The sequence below is a fragment of the Sciurus carolinensis genome, chromosome 7, assembly GCF_902686445.1.
Source record: "Sciurus carolinensis chromosome 7, mSciCar1.2, whole genome shotgun sequence".
Taxonomy (NCBI): Eukaryota; Metazoa; Chordata; class Mammalia; order Rodentia; family Sciuridae; genus Sciurus; species Sciurus carolinensis.
This window is the reverse complement of record NC_062219.1, coordinates 146,107,500-146,131,158: the sequence shown is the minus strand read 5'-3', so window position 1 is coordinate 146,131,158 and position 23,659 is coordinate 146,107,500. Positions and strand designations below refer to the sequence as shown.

General features: G+C 38.7%; 1 protein-coding gene across 4 annotated transcripts in view; it reads left to right on the top strand.

Moving 5' to 3' along the window:
* Nucleotides 1–23,659, top strand: part of Dtnbp1 (dystrobrevin binding protein 1) — a 125,471-nt gene that overhangs the window by 67,670 nt on the left and 34,142 nt on the right. The gene's annotated exons all lie outside the window — the stretch shown is intronic.

The window sequence follows — 23,659 nt, the reverse complement described above, 5'->3', positions numbered from 1 at the left end:
TATATTTCACATAAACTAGCATTGACCTTTAGATTTACTGAATGATTAAAGATTTTCCAGTATATCATTTATAGTTGAATTGTCTATGTGTCTAATCTGTTTGGATGTTTTAGAAAAAAATGACTAAGCCTCAAGTCAGAAGATATAAAGACTTATTCTACGATGGCTATAGTTGAACAGATTTGTTTTGACCACAGAACTACTGCAGCTGTACTAAATGATTAAGCTCATGGCCAGTGTGTTGAAAGTAATATTAGACAATCATGATAAAATATATTATGGTTATCAAGGTGCTTATTCAATTTATGAGCCACTACTCATGGACATTATTTTTCATCAATGGTTTAGAATAAGATTTGAAATCCTTGTAAAACTCTCTTTTTTCCTCTCTTTCTTTCTTTTGATGCACTAGCATCTTCTTACATAATGTTTTAAAGGATGGAAAAAATTCAAGTTAATATTAAAAGACAGGCAGGGACACACATTATGTAAAATGTCAGCTTTACTTGCATTTCAGAGCCGAAGCATTCTTTTTTTAGTACGACAATATTCACAAAAGAGCCCAGCAGTTTGCAAAAGGTTAGGTAGTGTTGCATGTTACGTAACAGAATAATTCAATTTAGGCCGAAATATCTTGTTTATACGCACATCCCTAATTATGTACAACATTTAACAGCGCATCAGATCCACCCACAAACAAATTTCAGCTCTCAAATTTGAGCAAACTCTAAATTAAGGATTGTATCATATCTAGAGTTTTAGTTTTAATGTTCATTAAAAATCATTTGCTCTTTTGCTGTGCACAAATGGTTTGATATTCTCTTTTAACTACATTTGGTACATGTGATAACACATGCCAAGTAAGAGCTGCACACTTATAGTCCCAGCTGCTTGCAGGCTGAGGCAGGAGGATCACTTGAACCCAGAAGTTCAAGAGTAACCTGGGCAACATGGTAAGACCCTGTCTAAAACAACAACAGTAATAACAACAACAACAATAATTTCTTCTTGAGTGTTTTGCTAATATTTCAAAAGCATAAGTAGGCTAATAGCCAGAAATTGAACTGTACTTCCAAAGTATTCATGGAGGAAAAAAAGGGTTAAGAATTCATTTAAACATATTGTAATGATTTCTTATTTTTTTGAATGTTGCCTTGTTTTTCCTTCTTAGGTTGCAGGAAAACAACAGATGTTACTTCCTCTATTTGCTTTCTTGGACTTGTATTTAGAAGGCCTTTTCTAAATTGGGAAAACTTTGGGGGACCAAATCACAAAACTAAAAATCCTGAAAGTTAGTAATACAGATGAGTATCATTCACCAAGTTTTGGACCAACTTTGTACTTCATAGTGGTGAACTAAGTGAATTTCACCTTTCACTTCTACTTAAGGCAAATCTTTACATTATTATTAGAACCAGTTGTTGTTTTAATGTTGATAGTAGGAAAGTTTTCTATGTTCCCCAAATATCACATTCCTTTGGTCCTTTGACAAATATTACATTCCTTTGACAATCACTTGAATATTAGACTATAGAAAAAGGAGACTAGGATCTCATTTTTCTTCTACTTTTCTTATTGGTGTATTATAGTGGTATATAATGATGAGATTTGTTGTTACATATTGTACATGCACACCATATATCAATATAGTTTGGCCAGTATCACTCCCAGTACTTTTCCCTTCCCTACCCACCTCCCACTCATTGGTCCCTTTACTCTGAACTCCCTTTGATTTTCATGAGCTCCCACCCCCACTTTTCTTTTTCTTAGGAGAGTAGGATCTTAAATGTCCTTATTTTCTCCTATTTCCTAGGAAAGTAGGATCTTAAAAGTCTAATTTTGTTTCCCTTGGGGAAGGAATCCCACTGTTGTAAGCACATATAAAGTTTTTCACAGCACTTGAAGACATCAGAAGTTGGCCATGAGTAGACATGTCTATCATTCACGGATTATTAACCATTTTTCCACTGTAATTTAAAAAATAGAGTGTAATTCCATGTATAAACATTAAAATTATCCTTAACATATTCAAAATAGAGTCTAGAAATACTGTGCCACTGGAAGGAGTGGAGATAAGGAGATCTAGGACGGAATGTCATTCTTAACTCTGTACATTTGCTCTTTTGCCTTCACCAAAGTACCTTGCCAAATTAAGTATTACTCTCCATTTTCTCTGTAAGACAGATCACCTAATACCTCCTGTATGCCGAGCTTGTGCCTGGCAGGCTACTGGTCAGTATTCCCAAATACTAATCTCCACCAGTTCAGTTGAATGCTGACCCAGCATGAGTGGTATTAGCTCATAAGTCATTCATGTTAGTTGTTATTGTAATATGCAGTTTAATTGAATATTATATAAAATGATAAAACCTCAGTGCTAAGGAGAACTGTAATAAAATGAAGTTGGGTGCTTTGAAATACTTTATATAGGTAAATAGTTCTTTAAATTTGCTGCAAAAGGTATAACTAAGAATTAGAAAATATTTGGGGAAAAATAATTTTAAAAATCTCAAAAACCTCTGCATACGATTGTGCTAAATTTCTGCTCTGCTTTAAAAAATACTGAAATTTTTATCCATGTGGGTGGCTTATGCAAGAATTTTCAATGGACCTATGTTCAAAAAATTCATGTATAAAACTAGGGTTATATTTTAAGTTAAAGTATTTGTATATGTTTTCAATGGATTCTAGTATTAACTGGTTTTTGAAAAGTTAAATGGCCAAGAGGGGATCCAGTTGTATCATGTAAAATTACCTGACCTTGTCAGAAATGCGACTAACAGTGCACACATGTAGGAGTTAGGAGGTCACCATCATAGTGAATGCCATCACAAGAGCTTTGGGGAGAGGCAGCGAGAGCAGCCTGTTACCATGTAATCATGTGTACGGCTCGGCTCTGGAAAACGCAGCCTCTGGATGAACAGACCAGCATGGTCTGAGAAACAGGAGGAAGACCTAATGTCTAGGAAACCCAGAGAAAGAAAGTTTAAAGAAGAAGTAGAAATCACTGATAGAAGTTTTGCAGAGAATTTGAGCAAAATGGGGAGATTGCACTGTATTTGACAGTGAATAGGCAATTGGTGATGGGAAAGGGCTATTTGATAAGGGAGCACCCAGACTGCATTGCTGAAGGGAAAATTAAGAGATAAAGGGGAGGTGAACTAACTGTTCTTTGGTAAATGGAAAGAAATGAAAATGCAACCTGAGGTAGGAACAGGTTTAGGGTCAAGGGAGAAGGTGAAATTGAAGATGTTAAAGGCGTTGATCAAGATCTTAAAGAAGATGGAAAGAAATGGTATCCAGATAAGTCATATTTGGAGAGGGTCCAAAGACATCTCTTTCCCTGAGAGAGGAAAAAATGGTTGATAAAACAGGGAAAACTTGACTTGCAGGTTTGAAATAATTTTGGGGGGAATCCATGTAAGGAAACATAGTTAGGGTTTGGATTTTCAGGTCTAGGCTCAAAAGTAGAAATAAAAACCAATGTGCTTTGGTTAACACAGTTGGAGATGAGAAGACCTTAAACGATGACCCTGCAGGGCACAGTGGGCTTGGATGCCCACAGGAGTATCACTGACACAGTTGGCCATGAAGTTCATCTTGAACAGGAGAGGCCTGACCACTCCAGCAGAAGAGCACTTGCAGTGTCAAGGTAGAAGAGGAATTTCAACAAGGAATTCCTGAACTTGTGGCCCATGAAGGAAGGTCTTATAGGTGGAGCAATTCCCAGTGATGATAATGGCTAAATCTGAGAAAAATAGAAGTCATCCAATTGAAGAGGTCATCCAGATCAGAGAGTTTGTCTGTTGGGAGTTTCACTTGTTTCAATGACCGTTTGATGTGGATTGTACATGTTAATGGTGGGCAGCCCTTATCAATGTTACAAATCAAGTTGGTGGTAATAGACGTTAAACTTGGGTAGAGTTTGTTGGGTCACTTTAGGAGTTAGCTTAACCTGTAAGGCCAAACTGTTTGGCTGCCATTTGGTAATATTTAAGTGATAGAAAGCCAGATTGGATAACATAACTGTCCTCTGTCCTCAAGGAGCTAAATGATGTGGCAGAACTTATAGGATAGAAAAGCACATATGTAGTTGATTATAACCTAGAGATAATAGAAATAAACTCATGAAGGTAGGAGTAATCAACTAGAGAGAGGCAAGGACACTTGATCTGAATGACAAATACTCAAAGGCTGCAAAGGCTAATGACATTCAAGAAAGGAAAGAACAATTGCAAAAACACAGATTTTTTTTATTTTCAAGAAGACAATTGAAAATTTAGTTCACTGAAGGAACTACAGATAATTTGTCATGGCTGAAACATATGGTGTGTGAGGTGAAGTGGTGAAGGATGAAACTGGACAAGTAGGCAGAGGACAAATGATGCACAGCCTTTGGGACCAGTGGTCCCCGTAGAGGTGCATGAGCATGCAAAACAATAGGGGTGGAGAAGAACACTGGAACCTAGGGGTTTTGTGGTCCTGGGAATTGAACCCAGGGTCTCACATACTATACAAGTCCTCTACCACTGAGCTGCATCCCCTACCCCTTTTGTTTTGAGACAGGATCTCACTAAGTTGTCCAGGCTGGCCTCAAGCTTGAGACTTCCTTGCTTCAGCCTTGTGAGTGCTGGAATTAGTCATGCACCACCACATCTGGCTTAACTAATCTCTTTTATTTTACACCTGTTCTTTCTTCAATCTATCTTCTATTTGATCCTAGGAAACTTACCCTAACATGCCAATCTGATCTTGTTACCCTGAAACCCTTTTGGTTCCCCACTTCCTGTTATCAACTGCAACCACTACTAAGTTCCTTTGATCATGTACTCCAATAATGAGGAAAAATTTTTAATGTACCCCAATATGCATATTCACATGTATACACGAATTCCTATATTTATTACATAATTGTGTATATTACTACATATTATTTACAAGATTAACAAATAAAGGATGATTTTTTAAAAAAAAAGAAAGAAACAACTCTCTCTGCATCATGGTTGCCGCACCCTTCCCTCCATCTGACCCTCTGCCGGGATGTTTTGCCTCACCTCAAGCTCAGAGCAATGGAGCTAGCCAATCATGAACTGAACCTTTGAAACCCATAATCCCTGCTCTGTGTATACCTTGTCAAGTTGCCTGCCAAGCTTGAATCACAATCTCTTCTTCTTTCTGACATTTACCATAGACCTCTCAATCACCCCAATGCTGAATACCCTTAACTGCCCCTGCCTCACCTGACAGCAAGGGCATCAGGTCATCTTCCCCTAACACTACCTTCTCAGCAGGAAGCAGCCAAAGTCAATGCCCAGTGACCCTAAAAGAATTTAGGGGCCCAAGTCCTTAAGGGAGGAATGGTAGATAGTCAGCTCTGGGCAGGTGGGTTGGGGAAGGATAATGAAGAGTCGTAACTTACAGGGAGGACGTCACACGTACATCAAATAGAGTCCATAGATCATAGGACAGGGACACTTATCAAGAGACATCTGAAAAAATGGGAACTTGTATGCCAGACCTCACCCAGCCACAGTTCATTGTAACCCCTGAAGGGAATTATCCTTTCAAGGTTGTCACACACCCCATGTGACCAGGTCCTCATGACCTTCACAGAGGAAAGTTGCTGAGGGCCATACAAAGGCTAATAAAGCGCTTAAGAGAGTGGGGAGGTGGGAACTAAGGCAAGACCCAAGGAACCCCAAACCCTTAAAACCCCAGTCTCTGGAAGAGCCACACTGGTTTCCTTGGAGTGGGTCTCTGCAGTGCCTGCACTGTACCTTATCCTCTCCTCTCACTTTCCTAATAAACTCATGTTTGTTGCTAAATAAATAAATAAATGTAGCACAAAAGGTAAAAACCAGGGCCAGGACTGAAGGCTGGTACAGTGCTTGCTTGGCATGCATGAGGTTCTAGGTTGGATTCCACCACCATGCCAAGGGGCAGCGGGAGTGGAAGACAAACTAGGGAGAAGGATGACTAGTCTTATTGGATCAAATATTATGCTTTGAAAGCATTTTAAATAATTAGACTTTTATTAATAATGAACATAAGATGCAAGCTACCAAGTTAAAATTTCAGTAGTGTTTCTGGATCTCAGGATTGTGGCTTCCCAAGTAGAATATGAAACAGCTGCAAAATATGACTATTTGCAATGTCAAAAAGAAATCCATAATAATTTCAAGTGAATCTACATAGTATATACTGTGTTCTTTATGTATATTTTGATTCTTGTGCTATAAAAAAAAAAAAAAAACAACGGATGACCTTTAAAACAAGAAAGAAACAGAAGTTCTAGTCAGGTATGGCTGCGCATGCCTGTTGTCTCAGAAATCCCACATACTCAGAGACTGAGGCAGAAGAGTCACTTGAACTCACCCATGACCAGCCTGGGCAACATAGCAAGACCCAGTCTCAAAAATAAATAAATGGGGGCTGGGGTTGTGGCTCAGTGGTAGAGCACTTGCCTAGCATGTGTAAGGCACTGGGTTCGATTCTTATCACCACATTAAAAAAAAAAAATAGATACTGTTTCTATCTACAACTAAAAAATATTTTTTAAATAAGTAGATTAATTGAAAAGCTATTAAAAAGATTTTAATGAACGCCATGATAGAATGGAAAGAAAGCTGCAGATTTGGTAGATTGTTCCTTTTTATTGATGAATTAATGTTCTATCATATGACTACACCACATTTTGTTTATCCCTTCACCAGTTGATGGACATTTGGACTATTTCCAGGGTTAGGCTCTTGTGACTAATGCTGCTGTAAATGTTTCTGTGCAGATTTTGTGTGGATTTATGTTGGCATTTCTTCTGAGTGTATAGTCAAGACTAGAAATTCTGGATGGTATGATTGTTTAGCTTAAGAAATGGTGAAGCTCGTTTCCAGAGTGTACTATTTTGCACTCTTATCAGCAGTGTATGAGGGTTGTAGTTTCTTCTTAATCCTAACATCTCTACTTTTTGTCAGTCTATTATCCATTCTTAATTTTTGTTTGTGTGAGACAAGACTCTTAAGTTCATTTGTTTACATGTTGACATACAACTGTCTCAGAACCATTTTAATAGACTGTCTTATGCCCCATCAAATTGCTTTGACACCTTTATAGAAAACCAATGAACATAATAAAGAGTTTATTTCTGGGCTCTCCATTTTGTTCCTTATTGCCAGTACCACACTGCTTTCATTTCATTTCTGTAGCATTGTAGTAAGTTTTGAAATTAGAAGGTCGAAGTCCTCCAGCTCTGTTATTTTTCAAAACTATTTTGATTATTTTAGATCCTTTGCATTTTCATGTAAATTTGGGATCACACTGACCACTTCTTTTTTTATTTTATTCTAATTAGTTATACGTGACAGTAGAATGAATTTTGACACATCATACGTAAATGGAGTATAACTTCTTGTTCTTTTGGTTGCACATGATATCTTTTTTAAAAAATACCTGTTGGAATCTTGGTAGGAATTATGTAGCACTATAAATCAGTTTTAGGAGAATTGCCATTTTTTCACCATGGGTTCCAGTCCATGAACATGGAATGTGTCCCTATTTTTTATTTAGATCCTCTTTCTCAGAGGTAAGCCTGATGGACGGTGGTGTCACTGCATTTCAAGGATGTATCAAGAAGCTGTATCATATTGTTGCAGAGAGGGCAAAGCAAAATATAGTCTGAGAAGGTCATTGAACTTGGTAATTAAACACTACTTGTTGATCTTAACAGGGACAGTTTTAGCAGCATGGATGTGTGCATGTGGGAGTTAGGAATGGAAACCAGATGGCAGAAGACTGGAATGAACGGAATGTTTTGCGTCCTCCATCGTTGTGACCCTTGTGCTTGGCACATTGGTACTTAATACAAATTTCAAAGAGTGAGGAAGTAGAGAAGTGCTTTTAAAAACCAAGGCTAAAAAAAAAAAAAAAAAAATCAACATGGAACAGGGAAAAAAAAAAAAAAAAAAACAAAACTAAGGCTAGCTGGGGATGTAGCTCCATGCTAGAGGGCTAGCCTAGCATACATGAGGTCCTAGGGTCAATTCCAGCACCACAAAAAATAAAATAAATAAATAAATAAATAAATAAACAAACAATTTTAAAAAAAGCTAAGGGAGGGAGATGAGAGGTGGAGGGGAGAGGAACTAGACTGAATGGAGGAATTTTTTTGGGCAGGGGGAGAAGCTTGAGTGTATTTTCTATGAAAAGAGAAAAGAGGCTGTAGAGGGAGAGGTGGAAGATAAAGTGAGAGGTGCCGATTGATGGAGCTGTGATTCAGAAGGAACCAGGAGGGGTGGGGTTACAGCATATTATTTTTAAAATAAGAAAAGACTGTTGACAAGTGTTTGTAACCATTGGAATTGCAATGATTTAAGATACTTATTAAAAATACATAGCCGGTTCCAAGCCACTGGTTAGTGTTGCTGAATTTGAACCTTTAGGCCAAAGCTACACTGGAAGTGAGGTGGGGGAAACTTGAAGATGCCTTATGTATTATAAAATGAACCGTATTCTTAATTTCTGTGTTGTTACTTTCAGAAAGCAAGATTTCTTCTGTATTTTGGTGGGTTACTAACACATCTTTGTGCCTAGATGACAGATTCAGAAGGATTAGTGTATTCTCAGCATCCTCCCCCTGCAATTTTGAGCAGCATTTGGTATGGTCCCAGATCGGTGCATACATCTTTGTACACCAGAACCCCTGAGAGCTTGCATTTTGCTTTTGTAGAGGCAGTAGATTCCAATGTATGTCTGCTTAAGCTATCAGCAAAAAAAACCCACAATTTCTTTGGAAAAACCTGCTTGTGGCTCCAGCCTCACTTCCTTTGTTCTACATCCCTGAAGATGCAGATGAGGGAAGCTGCCTGGTAACTGGAGGTTTCACCTGACCAGCATTGCTTCTGTTTACTTGCTCAGTTCTCACATCCATGTCATCTCCAGGACTCACGGAAAATAGTCAGAGGAATCCCTGTAGGTGGAACTTTATTTCATGTTTTTCCTTAGCTGCTTTTCTTTAAAGGTGTTACCTCCATGCTTGGGTACATTGCTGTAATTCGTGTGGCATATAGATGATGATATATTATTAAAAAGAAGAAATTAAATTTCAACCTGATTTAACCTACAAGAAGTATATTTTAAGGAGAAATAATTAGTTTCTTTATATTACCAGTAAGTAATAGTTACTGAATTAATATCTAAAACAAATAAAAAATGTTGCATGGAATTTGGGACTTTCACATTTATAATATATATCTTCTCATCCATCAGGTGAAATTAACCAAGCAAGCATTTTTATGAAGCAGCATTTATGTTAAAATATAAATATAAAATACCAGGAAAGTAATGCACAGCTGTTAGAATAATGAGTCCATTTCTTTTGGTGCAGCTCCATAAAACCAATTCAGCATCCCCTGCTGCTGGTATCTTCATTTTCCAAGAAGTTAATACAGTTAAATATATGAGTTATATCCAGTGACAGAGAAAAGTTGAAATTCATTTCATGTTAATATATGGGTTTATCTAAAATGGCTGATTCTCAAAGTGGATTTTTAAAATGTCATAATGCTTCGTATGGGTTAAAAAGTATACATTTTTTCATAATTTTAAAGAACTTAAGTGAATTCTTTATCACTTGTAGTCAGAGGAGATGGTTTTAATGATATATGTATTTGGCATTTTCATATTTACATATGCAAGTATATTAAAGTTAAGGAATTTGCTGCAATTATACCTTAAACAAGCATTATGGTTTTTTTTTGTTGTTGTTAAGCAATATATTATTCAATCCATGGAGTAACAGAGGAAGAATTTCTTATAACTACTATATTTTTGAAAACTCCTCATTAGGCCCTTAAGGGCCATATGTTATGACATATTGTATGAATCATAGACAGGTAGAAGCAAGTAGAAAAAAAGAAGTGCATGTTTTCACTGATCTTTTACCCATCATGGTTACTCTGTTTTTGAGATTACAAATAAGGACAAGGTACCTTAAAGTTGAAGACAAATTAAGAGATAAGTTTCTTCTTTTTTTTTTTCCTATCATGTTCATCTTTTGTATAGCCTAGCAAAGCTCTTCAAGCTATTTAAGCCTAGACTTTTTTTTTTTTTTTCCTTTTTCTTTTTTTGGTGTTGAGAATCAAACCCAGGGCCTCCCACATGCAAGGCATGTGCTCCACCACTGGGTTCTATCCCAGTCCTGTATTTAAGACATTTTAACTGGAATAAAATAACTCAGGAATTAGTTATGAAATTGGAGTATTAATGGAATGCAATTGCAGCAGGAGTTATTCCACATTCTTGTTCGTTACTTAATGCTAATCAGAAAAAAACTAATGAGAATAGAGATAGGGAGACCTTGGTGTTTATTTTTTAAGTACTGATAGGGGATGTGTAACAAATGGTAGGTTTTCTATCAGTCATATTAACATGGTGGTTCTAAGAGTAAAGATTTCAGTATAGGTATAATTTGGTGTTAAATTTTAATATTTTAAATTATTCATCTAAGAAATTACATCCTGAAAGTCATGATTTGTTGGTGAATACTGACAAGATTTTTAAATATCTGTACCTCATCTTTTTGTCACATGTCACTAGTATACGTGTATTTGTTTTTAAAAAGCTGGTTTATATTTATGTAACAATGGTTTAAAGAAAGTATGTGTGCTGGTTTATATTTACATAACAGTGTTTAAAGAAAGTATGTTGTGTAGTACAGAAATATCTATATCCTGTTCTAATTTTGGTTTTGAGACAGTTTATTTTTTAGACCTAGTTGATTTATTTCAATACCCTGTCATAAGATGTCATACTGTTCATGGCCTGGAACTCTCCAAGATGATGTTTTGTATAGAAGAGGAGTTGGCACTCTGACAGCTTGCTTAGGCTAACTACATAAAAATAGAGCCTGAGATTCTGGTGGTGATGCTTAAGTGTTACTTTCCTGTGATTTCTTAGAAAGATTATATACCACTGTTGTATGATTGATAATTATAGCAATAGAGTATTTTAGGAGTAGATCAAGACAATTTTGTTGTGTATCATATATGTTTGCTATCATGAATAAATATAGCAATTCCATTTCATTACTTTTTTTTTCTGGAATATGGTATAAACTTGACAGCAAAAATTATACCTTTTACAAGGCTAAATTCCAGTACCACAAAAAGGAGAATTCTGTGAAAATTTTACCTGTCAGGCTCAAAAAGAGGTTTTAGCTGTTGAATTCATGTGGAGCTTCATGATTTTGTCTGAGGTTTTTCACTCGGAGATTTGTGCTGCACAGGAATCTGTGGGGTCTTACAGCTCTGGGGATTCAAGTACTGTGGGTAGCAGATGGAGTTTGTACCTTCTCATAAAACTGGTGGTGGTTGTGAGGGGTTTCATAGACTTCTAGGGCAAGGGAGAAGTCAAGTGACCAACTGAGCTGAGAAACTCACTCCTACTTAAATATTCATTTGGCTTCCCCTGTACAGGTGTGCCCATGCTGGAAATACAAGTATGTGAAATGTGGCTGATTTCATCACATTTGAGGATTCAGTGTTTACCCTGTGAAAGGGGAAATAACTAAAGAAACACACAAGACTGAGCTACTCATTTTTCTGATTTTCTTCAGGATTATTTATTTATGATTATACTGAATAGTGCAGTGCCAAAGATAGAACCCATGTTAGGCATGTGTGTAAGGCAAGGCTAAGCCCCAGCCCCAAGAATTATTTAAACTATTTGTATAAGAACAAAAAAGTTAGCATAGGATACTTACTAATATACCTTCACTTTCAAGTCTCTAATTGCAGTTTTGAAAACTTATGAAATACTGTAGTTGTAAATAAGATGGGAACAAACAGTTAAAAACAGCGTATGAAGATGATCAATCAGTTCTAGTTAGGTTTATTTTTAATTGGAAAGTTAAAATATTTGTGATATTCAATGATTCAGTAATTTCAAGGATGGGATAAAAAATAACATTTTGGCTAGAGCTGCAGCTCAGTGGTTCACTGGGTTCAGTCCCTACCACCAGCAAAAAGCAACATTGGAATGTATCAACTTAAAATCAAAATTTGTTCTTTCTTTCATTTAGTAAAATTAATGTGGGGTTGGGGATGTGGCTCAGTGGTTAGGAATGATACCAAATCCTGATACCAAAAAGAAACAAAGGGAAAAAAAAAAAATGCTGGGTGTGGTGGCACACACCTGTAATCCCAGTGACTCAGGAGACTGAGGCAGGAGGATCACAAGTTCAAAGCCAGCCTCGGCAATTTAGCTAGACCCTGTCTCAAAATAAAAAAAAATATAAAAAGGTCTGGGGATGTGGCTCAGTGGTTAAGCACACACCCAGGTTAAATACCCGGGAAAGAAAGAAAGAGAGAGAAAGGAAAGAAAGAAAAATTAATGTGGCATAGCATATCAGAACTACTATTAGAGGTATGTGAGTATATACTGTAATTTTTGTTAAATTCATAACACATTAGGGACTGAGAGTGTAACTTATTGGTAGAGTATGTACTTAGCATACAAGAAACTGTAGGTTCAATCCCCAGCTCCAAAGCAAAATTATAATAGAGAAAAGAAGGAAACCATTACTTATCAATCATTTCAAATGTACTATCTATATAGCTGGGCACAGTGGCACGTGACTGTGATTCCCAACTACTCTGGAGGCTGAGGCAGGAGGATCCCAAGTTGGAGGCCAGCCAGGATAACTTAGTAAGACTCCCAGTAAAAAGGGACCAGGATGGAACTCAGTCGTAGAATACTTGCCAAATGTGTGAGACCCTGAGTTTGGTCCCTCGTATCTGTCCCCAAAATGTTCTATGTGCTTCACATTCACTTAGCATGTTATCTCAGTATCACAGCAGCTATGTGTGATGAAAAAACAGATTCCAGGGTTAAATGAGTCACTGGCTAGTAGTCATTTGAGAAGGGGTTTAAAACCCAGAAATGTCTTCCCAATACCTGTGTTATTCTCACTTCACCACAGTGCCCAATGCTGAAAAGTAAACAGAGAAGAAATATAGAAAAAATTTTGGGTTCCCACAAAATCTTTGTATACTAGATAAATTTAGACTTACAGATTTTAATAACTAAATAACTTATTGGGATCTCATCTTTACTGTACTTATTAGTCTTGCCATGTTCCTCTTTTTCATTATACTAGCTATTTTTAAAGATGTGAACAAAACGCCAGTGTTTTGAAAAAAAAAAAAAAAAAAAGCTGATTTATGCTCCATAGCTTTGGAAGTAGTATTCTGCATTTGGGATCTAGGGTAAGGCTGAACAAAGGACTGGAAGGAAGTCTGTCAGGGCCTCCAGGGCCACTCCCTGCTCTGTGCCTGAGTACGAAATGAAATATTTGTTCCTGAAATAGTCTTCTCTAGTTCAGATAGTGATTTTTTTTTTTTTTTTTTTTTTTTTTTTTTTTGCGGTGCTGGGGATCGAACCCAGGGCCTCATGCTTGCAAGGCAAGCACTCTACCAACTGAGCTATCTCCCCAGCCCCCCTCAGATAGTGATTTTTGAGTAACAATTTTAAAGGAATCTGAGACCATGGTCCCTTTTTTCTATTCTAACATCATATCTTAGAAAAACTTGTTAAATCCTGTAATCCAGCATCCCATGCCTTGTGAACTCCACCTCTGAGGATTTCTGAAGGGTATCCATCTGCAGTTTAGTTTTTTAAATGAGTTTTTAAAGCAGTGCATCCCAATTTTAGACAATTGAGAAAATACATAAAGTTTCAAGAAAAATTAAATCACTGGTCAGAAATAATTTCAACATTTTGAATTTTATATACAAACATAATACATTTGTATAAATGTATCATTCAAAGTTGGAATAGTATATAAACGATTTTGTTCCCTGTTTTGTAACATTACGAAATGAGTATCATCCCACATCATTAACAAATTTTTGAAAAATAGCAGTTCCCCATAATTGGAAATTTAGGTAATTGCTGGTTTTTGTGGATTATAATTTGTGCTATGATTAGCATCTCTGAATACATATCTTTTTAGAGTCCCAATATTCAGGGGCCTGGGCATGTTTCACAGTCCTTGTGTGTTGACCAACTTTTTAGAAATGTGCCGGTTGACACTTTTCAATAGCAGTGTATGTGACTATTTTATGTACCCTCCTCTGAGAATTTACTTCTTGTCTTACTTAAAAAAATTAAATTTGATCATTATTTGGGTTTGGTGGTGAGGTGAGAGGTGATTTATCAACCTTCTCTTGTTGTAAACTGTGTTTCCGGCCACTTCTAGTGGTGGCTTTAGGGTACTTACAGATGTGAATGAGGTGGCTATATAGTAAAACTGTTGTTATATTTATTGTGAATGTCTTTTTTCAGCTAGTTATTTGCCTTTTTGCTTTTTTATTACACATAAAATTTTTTAGTATTTTTGTGTTAAGATGAGTATCTTAAAAATTACTTTTATGTTCAGAAACTTTTCTCCTTATATTAAGAGATAAATGTTAGCTCATAATTTCTTGCAGTCTTTATTCTAGTTAATTTCTACTTGTTACTTTAGTTCTAGTTAGCCTAGAATTTACGTTGTAGAGAATGAAGTGAACACTCAGGTTTTTTTGCCCTATAGGGTAATTAGTTTTTCTAGTACTATGGAATAACCCTGTGCCGTTCCCTTGTTGTGTTGTGACACAGTCTGATGGTTTGAAGTCAGGCCTGCTTGCGTGAAGCCTGCCCCTGAACAGCTGAATGTAGCTGGAGAGAAACACGGAGCTCGCTCAGGCCCTCTCCTGAGCATGTCCGTGCCTCACCAGGGCCTGCAGCCCTGTCGCATTGCCTTGCCCACCCTTTCTCACACTGCCAACACCCGCTCCCTGCTCCTCCATCCTCAGTGCCTTCCTCTGACTTCACTGAGCACAGAGCTCGGTCTCCAAAAGCAGGAGGCACAGGCGTCGGGAAGCTTACCAAGGAGAATAGAGTTGCCAAAAGTTTTTCCTGTTCTGAAAACTTTAAAGATGTTTTGTTTTCTGGGATTATCTTGAACCAGTTTTTTGAGAAGTGTTTTTCTCACCGGCCTACATAATAAAGTTCAAAAGAAAATATATGACCACCTGAAAGTCATATGGGTCACCAGGCCCAGGCACCCTTGGTAGCACTTTCTCCTTCCTGGGCCTGGAAGGAGGGCACTTTTTAACATGACATTTTTGCTTCTACTTTTGCTCGTCCTATTTGTGCCTTTGTGAGATCAAATACCCAAATGCCAGCTATACCTGGAAATATTCCTGTAGAATTAAAGAGATGTTCTGTACTGCTTGCCTTGCAAGTGACAAGGGAGAATAGTGGCAACATCTTAGGGATGAGTAAATTATTTGGTTTTCTTTTTCACTCATGAGTTTCTCTGATTCACTCTTCTCGGATTGCTTTGTCTCAGCACCAGTAATTACCTTTACAGGATTTTGTATCATTGTAAAGACTAGATGTTTTATCTTCTCACACTTGTGAGAAGCAGGTTTATGTTACTGTACATTTTTTGTAAAAAAAAAAAAAAAAAAAAAAAAAAAAAAAATTCATACTGGAATAGAAGTATAAAAAAAGAAAAAGGTTTCCACCAACATCACAATAAGGTATGCCTTTACATGACTTATTTGGATTATGTATTTAGGATAAAGAGAGAAAACATTACTGTTTTCTGGAATAAGACATCTGGACCAGCATGACAAGATCACATGCTTTATATTCAGAACATACAGAAGAAAATTATGTTTACGTTTCTAAAAACAAATTCCTTTCAGTTCTCTAGTCAAACCTGTGATCTCATGATGGAAAATGTTCACTCTGCAATCAGAGCCCTCTCACTCTCAGTGACTATTAAATAGTGTTAGGAAACTTGTGACACTCCATTTTAATTGAGAGAAATATTAGAGGGCTTTCCCACTGGACAATAAACAAACTTTTTTCCTTGTGTAAGTAACTCCAAAGAAGTTCTTCCTTTGTGTGGTCAGGCACTTTATCTTGCGCCTCCTCCAGCCCCACAGCATTTTTGGGCAGCTCTGTTGGAACAGCTTGCTGAGGGCAGTGCTCTGCATTCTGGAGGTTTGTTTCTGTGTGCATTGGAGAGCGTGACTGTATTCACTGCTAATAACTTTTGGTGAAAATAGTATGTTCATGATAGACTGAAATCAGTGCACACAAAGCACCCAAAGTTATGTAGGTGTTATACTGAGTCTTCACCTTTATGTCTCAGAACTTCCTCAAGCACACCAGAGTTCTAGACCAGAGACCCAACCCTGGGAGGTCCACCAAATTGGGTCTGTCCACTCATCCCAAAAAATAAAAGAGAAGAGTAATGAGAAACAGGAAGGAACATTACATCCTTACATAGAACCATACAGGGAAGATAACCCCTCCAGCTCTACCTTCAGGGTACTGACAAGAGGACCAGAAGCATGCATAGTCAAGCAGTCTTGTCAGACTGTGGGTGGGCTGGTGGTTCTCAGGCTTGGTCAGGTGCCGCCTCGTCAGAGGCACTGAGAGAACTGCTGTGGCCTACTGTTAACTCACCACAGGATATTCATCCATCTCACCTGCTCCTGGAATCCAGGGTGACTGACTTGGAGCAGGAAAGCTTGTAGGCAAAACAGAAGCAGAAATTCCAAAGTTTTCTACATTTGTCAGCCCAAGTGAAGGGTCAGTTTTGGCAAAAGCAGCTGTTGTTTGAATATATCATTAGATGACTGTACCATCCACATAATTTTGGGTTTTCTTAGGAACTGAATGAGAGTGTTCTTAGGAAAAGCAGCCTCCAAGTCCTTGTTATGGGAACTTGCTCTCTGCCCTCTGAAGGTTTGGTAATTTTGAGTCTGGTGAAATAAACTGACAGTAAACAAATTAGGAGGAGAAGAGGTGTACAGGTTTATCACGTGCACAGGGTATCACAAACGTGAATACCCAATGGCCCAGTGACATTTAGTAGCTTCTCTACTTGTGGGAGGGGAAGGAAGTAATACCAGAGGAAGAGTGAAGAACAGCAGTGGCCTAGGACAGAGTTCCCCTGGGCTGTGGTATTGTGTCAACTCCAGTCTTCTTTTTTTATTGGTGGGGCGGGGAGGGCACCGGGGATTGAACTCAGGGACACTCAGCCACTGAACCACCTCCCCAGCCCTATTTTGTATTTTATTTAGAGATAGGGTCTCAGTGAGTTGCTTATCATCTTGCTTTTGCTGAGGCTGGTTTGAACTCGTGAGCCTCCTGCCTCAACCTCCCGAGCCGCTGGCCATGCGCCCCTGTGCAGGCTTCCAGTCTTCTTCCTTGAGAGTTTGTCTTCCTGTTTGAGAAGGTGATAGGGAGGGGCCTCATGACAGGTGTATTCCTTCTGAAGGAACTGTCCTCAGCTAGATGAGGGAACTTCAGAGAAAGTCCTTCCTGTGCACGGTGAGAGGGTGGGGCAGGAGGAGACAGGGAGATCTTGGTTCTAAGGCTGCTCCTTCATTTCAGAGCACTCAGCGCCAGTGACAGCTACCTCATGTCATCACAGATCCTTCTCTCTGCCATGCTCCCTACTGAGCCTCAGTTACTCACTTTTCTATCAGGGAGACCCCACGTTACCCTGATGGATTCTCTGTGTTCTGAAATCCGGTGGTTCATTCAGTAGAAACCTGTGTGCACTCTGCCTTCTGCTGCCCACCCATAGGTAGAGAATCGAGGACGTGTTGCTGGGCTTGGCCTCTGCAGCAGCTCCACCACACCTGGCACAAAGTGGACCTGCAGTCGGTACTGGTGCGGGATGGAGCACTCTAATCATCCCTTATGTAATGTGTCTGTTTCTTCCTTGTGGTGTTACTGGAGGAGGTCCATGGGGTTCTCAGAGAGGACAAGTGGGGCTCTTGACAGACATTGCAGAAATGACCTTAAGGAATTGTCAGTTAGAGGCAAAGACAGATTTGTTTAGAAAAGCAGACATTCAAAGTAGAACGTGGACCCTCGAGAGCGGGGGTCTGGGTGGTGATAGTATGGAGGGGTGGGGTGCAGTCAGGCAGAGCTTTTGAGGTTTCCTAGCCTTGCCCAGTGCTCTCCCATCATGCTGTTTTCTGCAGGCAAGGATGTGGGCCAAGGCCATGGACTAGGTTGCTCATGAGTTGCTTACTTTGTATTCTAAGGGTCAGTGAGCATTTCTTGCTTTCCAGTGGTTTGTGGTTGCTTTTATTTTAAGACTCAGTGTATTTTTCATTTTCTGTATCCCCAAATTCCTCTTTCAGTAGCTTTTTGTTTGTCTTGATGCAAAGAATCCCTTCAGATTTGTGTGTATGTTCCAATTCCAGAGACATAGGAATATCCAGAGACAAGAGACCTTTGTACCTTTGAAATACTTAACCATCTGGATTTATTGTCTTAATGTTAAAGAACTTCAACAGCAGGAACAAAGACGTGCCTTTTTTTTTTTTTTTCCCAAGCAGTGTTGAGAAAATGTTAGCTGCCACACGCAGCAGAAGAAATGTAGAGTGACTGTACTGTTTTTCATTCAGAATATTCTAGGTGCCTCTTGCTGGACATGGTAATCCCAGCAACTTAGGAGGCTGAGGCAGAAGGATCACAAGTTTGAGGCCAGCCTCAGCAATTTAGCAAGATCCTTAAGCAACTTAATGAGACCCTGTCTCAAAATAAAAAAAATTTAAAAGGGCTGGAGATGTGGCTCAGTAGTTAAGTGCCCCTGGGTTGAGTCCCCAATACCAAAAACAAAGAATGTTGAAGGTGACTCCTTAGAGTAGTTTATATAAGCTTATTAGTGGTGATTAGCCCCAGGAATAATGAGGGCTTTGCTCACTTTCTTGAGTTTAAAATGACCTTTTTTAGGGAGTGCGGTTGTGGCTCAGTGGTGGAATGCTTACCTAGCACGTGTGAGGCACTGGGTTCAACTCTCAGCACCACATATAAATAAAAGAATAAAATAAAGGTCCTCCATCATCTAAAAAATGTTAAAAACAAAATAGCCTTTTAAAAAAATGATCCTTTTTAGTTTTCTTGGAGTATTTATCATTTATCACATATTTCCATATGTTGATGTTACTGAAAGCTCAGTCCTTGTCCCTGATGCTAGTCCAATAATGAGGACACGGTTTTAAGAAAAAGGAAAAACAAGTTTTATTGCTTTGCTAGCAAAGGAGAAACACAAGGGACAACTATCCCTGAGGCGTCGATTCTGCTCATGGGGAAACAGGATTTCTTTTAAGAGTTGAATCAAAGCTACATTCCACATGTAATTCACTTGTTAACTTGGGAGCCAGTACTTTCTTAGACCTTCTGGTGCCACCCCCAGGTCTGAATGACTTGGTTCCTGTGGCGGGTGTGTGCTCAAGGACAGGTACCTCTGCCCAGAATGGGGAAGGTAGGTCATCCTGTTTCTCCTGAGACGAGAACAGGGAAGAAATTAGGAAAAGGGAGAGAAGAGAAATGAGGGAAAGAAACATGTCTGTTTTAAAAATAAGTTGCAGTGGCAGAGCAGCAGGGGCTATATTCAAAGCAGGAAGTGGACCCCTGTTACGGTGACGAAAGTGGAAAAGAACTGTCTGCCTCACAGTAAGTGATATTGTAAGTCTCCTAATTTTGGTACTGGTGACCAGACTACAGAATATACTGAAAACAACAGTGTAAGTAAAAACAGTAGCTTTCCTCCTGTTCAGGGGATACCAGGGCTCTGTCCTTAATCTGCACAGTCAGTTTATGCCAGGAACATGAACAGTGATGAATGAAGAGCATGGAAGCTGGGCGCCATGGGGCAAGACCACGCGGTGCCCACAACCCACAGGGCTGAGGCCGAGGCAGGAGGTTTGCAAGTTGGAGGCCAGCCTCAGCAAATTAGGGAGACCCTGGGGTGGGGATGAAGCTCAGTAGTAGAGCTCCCCTGGATTCAATCCCCAGTACCAAAAAAACAGCATGGAAACTGGAATCTGGAGCCAGACTGGGAATGCTGATATCCTGTGACCTCTGGGAGTCTCAGTTGCCTCTCTGAAAAATGGGGATGATAATAGGACTGCATCCTTGAATTGCTATAAGGGTGAACTGATTGATCCATAGAAAGGATTTAACAATAGTACCTGGTATTTATGGAAAAGTGATGAGGTGAGAGCTTCTGATACTGTAGAGACAAGGCACACAGGTTAAGTGACTTGTTTTCCTTAATTTGGTTTTTCTGTAAACCAAAGACATAGATGGTAAAGACATAGGAAGAACAGAAAAAATCAAGTCTAATCCCCCACCCCTAGATTACAGACCCTGGTTTCCTATATGTAATAAATATGGAGGGGACAGTCTGCTAAAGCCATTGAAAGAAGGGCTTCAGCAGTTAAGCACACAGGCTGTGTTTGGATGGGCTTCCTCATTTACAGCTATATGTTCTTGGGCAAGAAATAGCCTCTGAGTCTGTTTGCTGTTCTATAAAATGGAAATAGTAGTAGTACCTACCTTAGGGAAGTTGTCCTCTGGAAAAAGAAAGGTGGTGGTGGTATCATGAAACTTAAAAGGAGATCTGTAGAGTAGAGGAAAGGGACCAAGGGAGGAAGAAGGCAGGAAAAGGGGAAATATTGGGGAATCATACCGCCAGATTGTATTGTTACATTGTGCGCATATACATAAATGCATGACAATCCCATCATCCTCTATAATTATAATGCACCAATCAAAAATAGGGGGGGAAAGGACTTTCCCTCTGAAGGTTTGGTAATTGAGTCTACTGAAACGGACAATACAATTAGTAGGGGAAAAGGCACATAAACATATTAACGTGCACATGTGCATGGGAGCCACACAAACTGTGAAACTCAAAAAACAGCCCCAGGCTTAGGTACTCTCTCCACGGGGAGGAGGAGTGAAGGATGCAGGACATTTCAGTTGAGTAGTACATGATCTTCAGGACAAGTGAATGAACCCAAGGACTGACAGTGTCCTGGGGCGGAGTGTGTTTAGTCTTAGTTTCCGCAGCTTCCTCTGTGGTGTTCATTAACTCTTCTGTGGCTAATGGAGTTTCAGTAAGAGGAGAGTGGGCCATGGTGCTCCGGAGTGGAGCTGGTTGCTAGGCGATGAAGGCATTTCTTTGGGGGCACCCTTTCCTGCTCCTGCTCCAGTGCTCTCAGTCTGAGTGCAGGGGACATGTTCTGGAACATCCTTTAGAGTCCCAGCACTACCTCACATGACTTGTGAGAGTAAATAAGAAATAACAGTGCCAGCCATATAATAAATGGCACACATTTTAAGGTCTTTGTAGTTATGAACTCATGCTAATTATTAACTCTCTCGATGTGAACCCAGCTCCGTTCTTTTTTATTAACTGTGGGTTTTTTCTTTAATGAAAATATAGTAAAGTTCTGTAAATGTAATTTTCATGTACAAATATTAATTGGCTCTTTTTATCATAAATACTTTTGGAACTCAAACATGGTTTCAGAAGTATAAACAAATGAGCTTATAAATAAGATTAAGATAATCTGGGGGAAAATGTCTTGAAATTACATATGAAAAATCTCCAAGTAATCAGTTTCAGCATGAACTACTCACTTTGAGGTTTTACAGATTTATTCTCTCATTCTTCAAATATTTATTTTGTGACTCCTGCATCTCACACAGGATTTAAAGAAAGATGCGTAAGACCAACCGTCTATACCCCGGGGAGTTTACGGTGCAGCTGGGAAACAGTCACAAAAGCAGTACTGCATGCTCTGGGCTAGTGTGGACTGCTGCAGGGTTGCAGTAAGCCTCCCAGCCGGGGCCCCTAAGGGAAGGCGCCTGGGTATCCTTGCTGTCACATATCACCATCCTCCAAAATTCTGTGCATCTGACTTGTGAATATACAAGTATCCTGGGGGAAAAAAAAATCTCACATGGCTTTTGAAACCCAGAGCAATGGTTTTAATGAAAATAGAAAAGGAGGATAAATTCTTCATGGATCAGTGATTTACAGTCTTGAAAGAGATTAACATGAAGTTTAATGTGACAGGTATTTCTTCAGACTTTTAATTTAGATTGACAGTTCTTTGAATAAATTGTAACTGTGACTAGCTGAAATCTTACCTTGATCAAGTAGGTCATTTAAAGGATAATGCTTTATCCTGTTTTTGTTACAGAAGTTTTCAAATATGTACAAAAATAGCTTAAGTAGTATTGTGGACCTCTTTGTGCTCATCACCCCTGGGTTCCACACGGGGGTCTGTGCCCGTCTGTGCTTTCCCTCCCTTATTATTTTAAGGCAATTTGGTATCATAGCATTTCCTCTGTGTGCCACTAGGACGTGCCATGTTTGTAACATAACCACAGTTCCATTATTATTCCTAAAATGATATAACAATAATCATTATAGTTCCTTAATACCATTAAGATAGGAAGATATTGTAAAGTTAAGTTCATCAGATTAATGATGGAAAGAAACATTAAACTGTATTTCTATAAAACCTAGTTTGCTAATTTCTGGTTTATTAAGAGTGTGGTTTTGAATTACTCTTTATATTACATAGTATTGAGTTAAACTGCCTAAGTTCACGTTCATATATTATTTATTATACATTTTCATTCCCTTTAAGTGAAAATTTGCAGAAAGCTGTATAGTTGGCTGGTTTTTAAGCACTCCCAGAAAGAGCAGAATGACATCTATTGAAAGCTAGGCTTTGCTGTGTAAACAGAATTGGCAAGTCTTCTGCATCTGCTGGAAGAAGAAGGAGTTTCACTTTTAGTGAGTTCCCTGGCTTAGAAGGTGGAGTTTTTGTGCTGGTTCAGAAAGAAGAGGGGCAGGTGCCATTTAAAATAGGGCATTGTTCTTACACCAGCTGACAAAATAATTCGCTCCTTTGCAGTTTCCTCTTTGTTACCCTCCTTTGTTCTCTTAGGCCAACGAGCAGAACTACATTTCTGGTATGATTTTTTAAAAAAGTGGATTATATATGTCACACGAAAACTGCAGGGTGTCCCTTCTGTTTCAAGTTAATTTAATCTATCGCCCTGTGAAGTGTTATTTAACCCGTATTTGTCCTTGTATAATAAAAAGCAGTGCACAACTTCAGAATTTAAGTATTTCAAGTTATATCTTAGCTACTTTTTCCCACTTTTAAAAAAGTATTTTAAGCCAGATATGATGGCACATGTCTATAATCTCAGCACATCAGGAGGCTGAGGTAGGAGGACCACAAGTTCAAGGCCAACCTCAGCTACTTAGACCCTGTCTCAAAATAAAAATTACAGAGGGTTAGGGATGTGGCTCAGTTTTAAAGTGCCCCTGGGTTCAATTCAATCACCATCCATCAAACCCTTCACCCACCAAAAAAGAAAATGTCTTTTGGTTACCTCTGTTACTACAGATATAAGTAATTTATCTTTTAATTAATATATTTCTGCATAATTTGTTTCTTCTGTGCTATATTAAGTATCCAGTGGTTGAGGAAACAGGATGGAAACAAAATGGTTTAATGAATAAGGCTGTTTTGTGTGTGCCTAGTAGTGTGTGTCTGTAACCCCAGCTACTTGGAAGGCTGAGGTAAGAAAATGGCAGTTACCAGGCTGGCGTGAACCTGTCTCAAAATAAAAGAACTGGGGATGTATTTTTGTGGTAGACTGCTTAACTAGCATTTGCAAGGGTTCAATTCCCCAGTACTGCAGAAAATTAAAAATAAGAAAAAGTAAATGAATAAGGTTTTTCCAGCTCTGAAACCCTTATGACGTTTGCAGA